This window comes from Nicotiana tabacum, chromosome 18, assembly GCF_000715075.1.
Source record: "Nicotiana tabacum cultivar K326 chromosome 18, ASM71507v2, whole genome shotgun sequence".
Classification (NCBI taxonomy): Eukaryota; Viridiplantae; Streptophyta; class Magnoliopsida; order Solanales; family Solanaceae; genus Nicotiana; species Nicotiana tabacum.
The window spans coordinates 108,149,899-108,159,299 of NC_134097.1; the positions used below are offsets into that span (position 1 = coordinate 108,149,899).

Here is a 9,401-nt window from a genome sequence, read left to right on the forward strand (position 1 = left end):
ATTCTATTTTGATTTTACATGTACACTCTTCATTAATTTATGTGATTCTACTTTCTATTTGGTTTTTCAAAATAAAATGATTTCTTTTCAAATTTGAAAATAATTTAACTTAAACTTAGTATTGTGCTCTTATTGACAATTTTTTATAGTCACAAATATTATGACATGTTTGACAATATGGGTTTCAAAAGTCTTACAACCATATAAATATTATAACAGATTTAAAATCATAAGTTTAAAAGTATTCATTTTTTAAATTCGTACCAAGTCAGACTATTATATTTTAATAATAAAAAATTACTATAATTAACTTAAGTACTTTTCCTTCAAAATACATTTGGGAACGTTATAAAAGTCAACTTGTCATCATGCGAAAATAGAATTGTACCCCTTAAAATGCAATATCAAGAATAGCCATTGATATTGCTGAAATTTCCTTTTTAGTATTTGTTGCTTCAACCTTTTTCCTGCAGTTGCCGCTGGAAAATGCAACACGATTTGTTTGTAGTATGAATGTTCAAACCCATATAAAAGAATAGAAAACAACTTCTGTTATAAATAGTATTTTATTTATGAAGAATGCCTACATTTTAGAAAGATTTTAGAGTTTGTTACTTGGTAGTTAGGTCACCTTTCCCCTATAAATAGAGGGGTTCTATTTTATTGTAATTGATCTCAAATCAATAAGAATTTTCTCTCTCTGCAATATTCTTCTTTTATTGTTTTATAACACGTCATCAGCACGATACTCTAACCAATTGTGTAGAAGTTTTGGGATTGACCATAATGATTGTCAATTTTTCCATGAACTTCCTTCATCATTAAATTCTCAATTTAAGGTAAGTATTTTACTTTATTTTTCTCTTTTAAATTCTCGAAATTCTATAATTTGATTTTAAATACAAGCAAAAACAATAAATTTTGATTATAACTCTAATAGAGTTGTAAGAAATTATAACCACCCGAAGTGGTAAAATTTCTATGAATTGCCAAGATCAAATTTATGTATAATTGTGCGTACAAGAAGTGCAAACATGTCCCCGTGAATTTACTTCATTCTCAATCCCTTAAGAGAATGTGATAACAATATGTAATATGTCTGAAAGAAGATAAAATTATTACCGTAAAAGTAACAATGGATGTGGACGTGGTAATAGACGAAATTATATCGTCATTATCGTGGTAATGAGATGTAACGACCCGTCCGGTCGTTTCATGATTTACCGCTCTGTTTCCCCCATTTTTGCTTCTTTATGTGTTGTTCAACCTCATTTCATTGTATCACGTTGGTTGGTTTGGGTTCGGAGTGGCTTTGGAGAGGTATAAGACACTTAGTCTCTTATGATTATGCTTAAGTTGAAAAGGTTAACCGGATGTTGACTTATGTGAAAGGGGTCTCGAATGTAAATTCTGATGGTTCGGATAGCTTCGTTAGGTGATTTGAGACTTAGGAGTGTGATCAGAATGTATTTTGGAGGTCCGTGGTAAATTTAGACTTGAATTGGTGAAATTGGAAATTTGGCATTTTCCGGTTGGCAATGGTGTCACACCTCCTTTTTCCGGCACCCGTAGGGGCGTAGAGGGAGTTTTTCCAATTAACGGACAATCGAAACGCGATTTGTTTATTTATTTTAGAGTCGCCACTTGGGAGATTTAGGGTGTCCCAAGTCACCAATTTAATCCCTAATCGAGGAAAAGAATGACTCTATTTAACAATCTGCGCACCAGAAATCCGGATAAGGAATTCTGTTAACCCGGGAGAAGGTGTTAGGCATTCCCGAGTTCCGTGGTTCTAGCACGATCGTTCAACTATCATATTCGACTTGATTATCTGATTTTATACAATTATGAACTTATGTGCAAATTTTAACCCTTAGCCGCTTTTATTATTATTTATTTATTGTTATTATTTTACGGAGAATTGCAACATTGTGAAAACGTATTTCAGACCACGTCGCAATCAATGCACCTATGGTTATCGACACATTTCGACTCCGTTGAGATTTGGATTTGGGTTACATAAATGCACACCCATATTTAAGAAAATGATTTGTTAAAGACGCGCCTAGAACGACTAGCGTATTGTTGTTTTGGGAAAGGCCGTAAAATTTCTCTAGACGGCCAACTCCGATGTTCTAAGTATTTAATGCATACATTTGTGAGGGCCCCGCAATCTATACATTTTACTAGGCGAGGCTCATCTCATTTATTTTTAGTGGACAAATCCTAAAGCGACTACATTTTTCTATTAAAATTAGTCTCTAAAATAAAGAAAGAAAATCCTAATTAATTACGAGCTTAAAAATAATAACACATAACATACTAATTGCTAGATTAAGACAAATATTAATAGAAAGGAATATTACTAAAAATAAATAAAAAAATTCGAAATTGTAAAAAATTTACGAAGTTCGACAATTAAAAATCAAAAGATCCTGATTATAGCTAACTTAAAGCTTACATTGTTATAAAAAAAACTATTGAAATTAGTTATTCAAAACCATTTAAAACTAGATTTAACCATAATTACTAAAGCTTATTAAAAAGTTTATTAAACTTAAACGTTGACTCATCTTGCTCAAACTCGCACATAATGGATTAATGCTCTTAGTCTTGCAACGTTGAATCACCCATTAAAACATCATTTCAGTTTTTTTTTCTTAAAAAATGAAAATATTTCGTAAAAAAATTATTATTATTTTTTATTTTTTACAAATTTCTTTTTCAAGTTTTTTTTTTCAAAAAAAAAAGAAAACTGAATAAATGACGAAAAAATAAAATAATAATAATAAAAAAACGAAAATATTTTGTAAGCATGCAGATTCTACAAAATTATTGGCCTATTATGTTTGCCTAATATTTTCGGGCCTTTGTTATTAACAAAATTTAAAGATAGAAAAGAAAAACTCAAATTGCTTCTATTTCAAAATTTGCAAATTCAAATCTAGAGTTTACTAACCTTCCCTCAAATTAAGTCGGTTTCCCGTATTGAATATTTACTAACGATTTGAATGTGATTTTAAGCTAAAAATTTAACAAAGCCGAAACTAATACTTATGGTGTTCATACAGACACCCATCCACTAGTCCCGCAGTTTAATACTTCACATAATAAATACTTCTACAATTTACATAACATGAGATACATAATGAATATTTAACTAAAATGCGAATATTCTATAATTAAAAAAAACTTAAATCTTCTGGCCATTTCATTTCATCTTCAATACATATGTTGAAATGATTCAGAGTAGTGTACCTGGTATTTGAATACAAAGAAAGGAAGAATAGGATCAGCAGCAGTAGCAACAGCGCGACAACAACAAACAATAAACAGTCAGAAGACCCAGTAGTAGACTTGAACACCGAACAAAAATTTCAGCAACCACCCAATAAAGCAATAACAAAGGACCAACAGTTAACTCAAGAAACCAATTGAAAATCCCGGAAGCAAACAGTAGGCAGAAATCACACTTAGGAATATACGGAAAATAATATTCAGATATTTTAGAAATCCTCTTCTTAAAGATTAAATGTATGTTCTTATCTCCTCTTTAGTTCTGAAATTTTTTATCTCTCCCAAAAAATTCTTTCCTTTTAAGTGTCAAATGAGTCTCTTATATACCCAAAGCAAGACCCAATATTCTTCCAATATGTGCACCCTTTAACTTTTATTATTACTCACACTTTTACTTTAGTAAAAGTAATCAACGTGGGCCCCCCGTGTCCCCTCTTTTTGAAAAGTAGTCAAAGTGGACCCCCGTGTTCCCTCTTTTTGAAAAGAAAACATTATTACCTACCTTTTCCTTTTTGCTTTTATCATTATGTCTGGTCCCCACCATAATTAATTAATCTGTAATTGGTTAATTCTCGTTTTACCCCTAAAACTATTGTTACGCCCCGATTCAAAAATTTGTTCAACTTCAAAATTATCTAAGAACTTAAAATTAAATTACCAGCTATAACCAATCCTTAATCCAGTTCAATCAACAAATTCAAACTTAAACTATGAACAACAAATCAACAATCAAAATTATTTTGACTGAACGACATTTTTAACAACACATATATTTCACATTAAATCACTGGATTAAGAACGAACTTCAACCAAAAGATGAGCACGAATTTAATCTAAGCTACTCAAACAAAGACGGATGATTCAAGCGATTAAACTAACATATTTCTATATTCCAACTTAATTCTTTTAAACGAATAAAAATAAACCGAAGAAGAAATAATCGATTGAATTTCAACTTGAATCTAACCATATTAAAATTAAACTAAAAATTTCTTTTACAAACTAAACTAAAATTGAACTAACAATTTCAGTTACAAAAATAAATGAAATTAATATGAAACAAACCAAAATAAGTAATTAAATTTCAATTGATTATAACAACATAAAAATTAAACTAACGATTTCTTTTACAAAAACAAATAAAACACATGAAATAAACTGAAAAATAATTAATTAAATTTCAATTCGAATCTAACAACATTAAAATCAAACTAACAATTTCTTTTATAAATTAAACTAAAATTAAGCTAACAATTTCTTTTACATACTAACAATTTCAATTTGAATCTAACAACATTAAAATTAAACTAACAATTTCTTTTACAAATTAAACTAAAATTAAGCTAACAAATTCTTTTACATACTAACAATTTCAACTTGAATTTAACAACATTAGACTTAAACTAACAATTTTCTTTTTGAATCTAACAACATTAAAATTAAACTAACGATTTTCTTTTGAATCCAACAACATTAAAATTAAACTAACAATTTCTTTTACCAATTAAAAGAAAATTAAGCTAACAAATTCTTTTACATACTAACAATTTCAACTTGAATTTAACAACATTAGAATTAAACTAACAATTTTCTTCTTGAATCTAACAACATTAAAATTAAACTAACAATTTCTTTTACAAAAATAAATAAAAGAACATGAAATAAACTGAAAAACTAATTAATCAAAGTTCCATTTGAATCTGAAAATTAAATCAACAAAACATATGAACAAACTAGAAAATTAATTCAACGATAAACATGAACAAAACAAGAATCGAACATTTAACGATTTTAGATCCGATAATATCAAAACAAAAATACGGGCAGCATGAAACTCAAATCTACTAACCGGATCGAAGCGACGACGAACTCGACCAGAAACAAATCTGTCCGGAAACAATTATTGCATCAAAATGACTCGAATCTGCCCGGAAACTTAAACAATAGACGAAGCTCGACGGAGGGGCGTTTGGCGACGATGGGAACTGAAGCAGTAGCAGCGTGCTGCTGATGCAGTAGCAGCCACACTGCTGAAACATTAGCGGGACGGCAGCAAGATGGTGAAGAAGAAAAAGCAGCGGGCAGCAGCGCCAAAGCTGGAAGAAGCGAAGCAACGGGCAGCAGCAATAGCGACGAAACGCAGCAGCAGCCGCGACGAGCAGCTGCAACCATGGACGTTGACGAAGCTGGAAGAAACAGAAGCAACGAGCAGCTGCAACACGGACGCAGCCATGGCAGCAACGAAAGCAGCGACAGTGGAGAAGAAGAAACAACGGGCAACAATACGACGGGATCTCGTGCTCGTTTGAAGAGCTTGGAGACGCAGCCATGGCGGACAGCAGTGATGGGATCTTTTGATCATTTTGAAGAGCTGTAGATGCAGCCATGGCGGACAGCATGTGACGAGGAAGAAGAAGCAAAGCAACAGACGCAGTGGCAAGATCTTGAAGACGCAACCATGACGGACAAGAGAGGGAGATCGACGAGTTGTGTGTGTATGCGTCGCGTATGTGTGTGTATATGTGCTGTGTGTGACGTGAGGGAGAAGGGGTGTGAGGGGGAGGGGCTGCCATGGGAGGATATTTGGAGAAGAAAGAGAGAAAGAGAGGAAGAAGAAGAGAGAGGGGGGGGGGGGGGTTACGGGTAGTCTTAGGTTTTTCTTTTGATTTTTGTTTTTGTTTTGGTTTGGGTCTTTTTGGGTTATGGACTGGGTCGACCCAGTTCGAAATGGACTGGGTCGTTTGGGAAGATTGGGTCTCTTTGGGCCTGTGACTTACAATTGAAGAAAAGGCCCAATCCGATCTCTTCTATTTTTATCCTTTTCTATTTATTCAATTTCCTAAATAATAATAAAGCTAGAATGCTAAGATTAAATTATAAAACCCAAAATTATCTGGAAATACTAATTAACTCTTAATAACAGTTAACACACAATTAAATAACGACTAACGAGAAAATCACTCAATTTGGACATTAAGTGCTAAAAATGCAGAGTACATTATTTTTATGATTTTTTCATTTTGTAAACAAACTTAATTAAATATTAAACGCAAATGCGACATATTTTTTATTTTTTTTATTAACCCAACAAATAAACATGCAAAGACAAAAATGCAAATAATTACACAGAAATGCCACGAAGAACACAAAAATTGCACACAAGGAAAATTATTTTATTTTGAATTTTTGGGAGTAATTCTTTCATAGGGCAAAAATCACGTGCTTACAGCTGCCTCTCTTTGCCCGAAGACACGAAGGGTTTTCGTGCAAAGATAAAGCGAGCTATTTTTGCCCATCCGAGTACTCCGTGTGAAGCATTTTTTTGAAAAAGGTTTAACCGAACCTTTGCTTCAAAGGTTTCCTACATATCCCCGGCTAAAAGGGAATCAGGTTAATGTAGTTCGGGAAGTTTTGGTAGCTGGGACTACCATGGGACTGCAGTGTTACTGCTGTTGCACGCTATTACCACTGCTTATCGATCTCCTTGTTACACCGTGATTAAAAGAAAACAAGAGGCTAGGCTAGACTACGGATCATAAAATCTCATCTATCTTTAACTCGTTCTTGTTGCCCTGCTTTCTTGTCGGCTTGTGATTCTTATGGTGCCTTTCTTCCGAGAACTTGGGGATGAAACTGGCCTCTTGCTTTTCTGAATACCAGTTTTCATTATTTTGTTCGGTCCGCTGGGGATATGGCCTCATTCATTAAGTTTTTCGGTGGTTCCTCTGGGGATACGACTTTCTTTATCAGATTTGTTATGCTGGGCATAATTTGATGTTCATAGGCCGCTTCTTTCAAGACGCGTCTTTCTTCCTTTTGACTCATGCGCTTGAATTTGTGTTGGGACCTCTTGTTGCAACCTTCTGCTTTCCGGTGCTGGGGATTTTTTATTGTTTTCTGCTGGGGATTCCTGTTGTAACCTTCTGCATTCCGGTGGGTTACCGATTTCAAGATCTGCAGTATAAGACTGAAAAGTATTCCTCTCGTTATACAGGTGGGTGCCTGAGTGAAAAATATGAAATGTATGCCCGCATTATACTGGTGGGCGCCTAGGACATGAAATGAAAAACTGAAAGGTATGCCCGCATTATACTGGTGGGCGACCGAGGACATGAAATGAAAAAGATAGAAATGTATTCCCGCATTATACTGGTGGGCGCCTAGGACATGGAAATGAAAAACTGAAATGTATGCCCGCATTATACTGGTGGGCGACCGATGAAATGAAAACAAAAATGTATGCCCGCATTATACTGGTGGGCGACCGAGGACATGAAATGAAAAGACAGAAATGTATTCCCGCATTATACTGGTGGGCGCCTAGAACAGGAAATGAAAAACTGAAAGGTATGCCCGCATTATACTGGTGGGCGACCGAGGACATGAAATGAAAAGACAGAAATGTATTCCCGCATTATACTGGTGGGCGCCTAGAACAGGAAATGAAAAACTGAAAGGTATGCCCGCATTATACTGGTGGGTGACCGAGGACATGAAATGAAAAGACAGAAATGTATTCCCGCATTATACTGGTGGGCGCCTAGAATAGGAAATGAAAAACTGAAAGGTATGCCCGCATTATACTGGTGGGCGACCGAGGACATGAAATGAAAAAACAGAAATGTATTCCCGCATTATACTGGTGGGTGCCTAGGACATGTAATGAAAAACTGAAAGGTATGCCCGCATTATACTGGTGGGCGACCAAGGACATGAAATGAAAAGACAGAAATGTATTCCCGCATTATACTGGTGGCCGCCTAGAACAGGAAATGAAAAACTGAAAGGTATGCCCGCATTATACTGGTGGCAGACCGAGGACATGAAATGAAAAGACAGAAATGTATTCCCGCATTATACTGGTGGGCGCCTAGAACAGGAAATGAAAAACTGAAATGTGTTCCCTTGTTATACAGGTGGGCGCCTAATGGTAAGTAATAACTTGAATTTGTTTCCTCGTGTCTCCGAGAAAATTTTCAACGGTGGCAGAAAAATTTCTGCCCCAGTTCTGGTGTTTTTCCTTGTGGCATGTTTTTCGCCATTAATAAGACTTCCTTTTCCTGCTTCAAATCAAAGAAAATTTGTTAGTTTTAAAACATGGTGAGTGGTTGTGCCACTCCTGCTGGGGATGGTTCCTCCCTTATTCCTGTTTGGCATTCCCAAAACTTGTTGGGATGATGTTATTCGCTGGGGATAACATTCTACTGGGGATGGTTTTTCCATTTATCACTTCTCCGTTCTGTTTCTCGAAACTTGCTGGGGGTTATTTTGCTGAAAATGCATTTTCCTTTCCTCCCTTCCCGCTCTGCGTTGTCCGACTACCTCGGAACTTTGGTCAATAATCGGTTGGAGTTCTGCTGGGAATTCTCTTGGAACTTAGCCCACAATTTCTTCAACTTGTTGTTTTTCCGGTTCTTTCCCGTGCTTTCCTTGCCATTTTAGACCAATATTATTCGGCCTTGCTACCAATGTCTTTTGTCTTATTGCCTTGTCTCTGGCCTGTCCTCTTCTCATTTTGCATTGTACCATTTTGGCAACTGGTAGTAAGCTTTGAAAGACCTTTCTAAAAATAAATTTCTGGAGAAAGTCTTTTAAACAAAGAAATAAAAGGATAGAAAAAGAGAAAATCTTTCTGAACAAATACTGGAGAAAAGAAAAGAAATGAACTTATCTGGGTGGTATAACCGATTCCAACGATCATGTCATGCATTCCGGATTAATCGACCCAGTCTATTTGTGTCGATCAATCTTTCTAATGTCCTCACTTGCTAGGGATAAATAAGTGTCCCAATTCTTCGCAAAATGCGGATTCCTTCCGCCAATCTATCTTGTCGCATCATAGTGCCCTTCGAGAGGTTTTCACTAATAAGACTCTCTCAGTTCTCACAGCTCCCGTTGCCTTATGGTGTCTGTGAAGATTTTCACCGATAAGACTCTCTCAGTTTGCTTCTCTTAGCTTGCGTTGCCTTATGGTACCTCAGAAGGCTTTCACCGATAAGACTATCTCATTTTGCTTCTCTCAGCTGGGGATTGGAGTATTGCCGGTAAGATTCTCTCTGCTGGGAATTCTTATGGCTATCAATTCTTTCAGCTCATGATCCTTA

General features: G+C 35.3%; 1 long non-coding RNA gene across 1 annotated transcript; it reads right to left on the reverse strand.

The window, feature by feature from the left end:
* Nucleotides 1-3,031: 3,031 nt before the first annotated feature.
* LOC142172959 (uncharacterized) lies at nt 3,032-5,961 on the reverse strand. The gene is made up of 2 exons (XR_012702231.1): nt 5,147-5,961; nt 3,032-3,258 (listed from the first exon to the last, which is right to left on the reverse strand). It is a non-coding gene; the product is annotated as an uncharacterized LOC142172959 (long non-coding RNA).
* Between the last annotated feature and the right edge of the window lie 3,440 nt (nt 5,962-9,401).